We start from the raw sequence: 613 nt of genomic DNA on the forward strand, positions 1-613 counted from the left end.
TAAAATAGTGTAGTCCCCTGGAGACATAGACCTACGCTCAATGGTCCCGCCAATATAGGTTATCAGCCATGATAATCGTGACCAACGCAGGTCTATCTTATCTGAGAGTGGCAGCACCACTACATCAATCGTTTGTGCTACTCTCGTCACTTGTTACAAAACTGCATATTTAGCCCGACTCTCTAGTGAAACGCCAGCATCTCTACTCTCTAGAGTTCCACCATATGACTGTTACTCTGTGCTGGTTCTTATATTTTCAAACTACTACTACCAGTGCTTACTCATACTTCTATTTCTTTGAACTAAATACTACTATACACATATCTATAATGCTTCAGTTAAGCAATTAATTTACCACTAATTAGTATTAAGCCATGCACAAACACACCATCCAATTAATATATTATACAAAAGTTCTATAATTTAGTATTTATACTAAAGGATAGCATATCATATCTGATATTAGTTAAATAATAATATTGCTGCAGTTTTCTGTATTTACTAGATAACTGCCATATAGTAACTACTGTAATTCACCTTTTACTATTAACAGATTATTCATCTTTCTATCTCACTTATCAATACTGCATATATACCCATCCTAATAAGCACT

This window comes from Penaeus monodon, chromosome 30 (assembly GCF_015228065.2).
Source record: "Penaeus monodon isolate SGIC_2016 chromosome 30, NSTDA_Pmon_1, whole genome shotgun sequence".
In the NCBI taxonomy this organism is placed as follows: Eukaryota; Metazoa; Arthropoda; class Malacostraca; order Decapoda; family Penaeidae; genus Penaeus; species Penaeus monodon.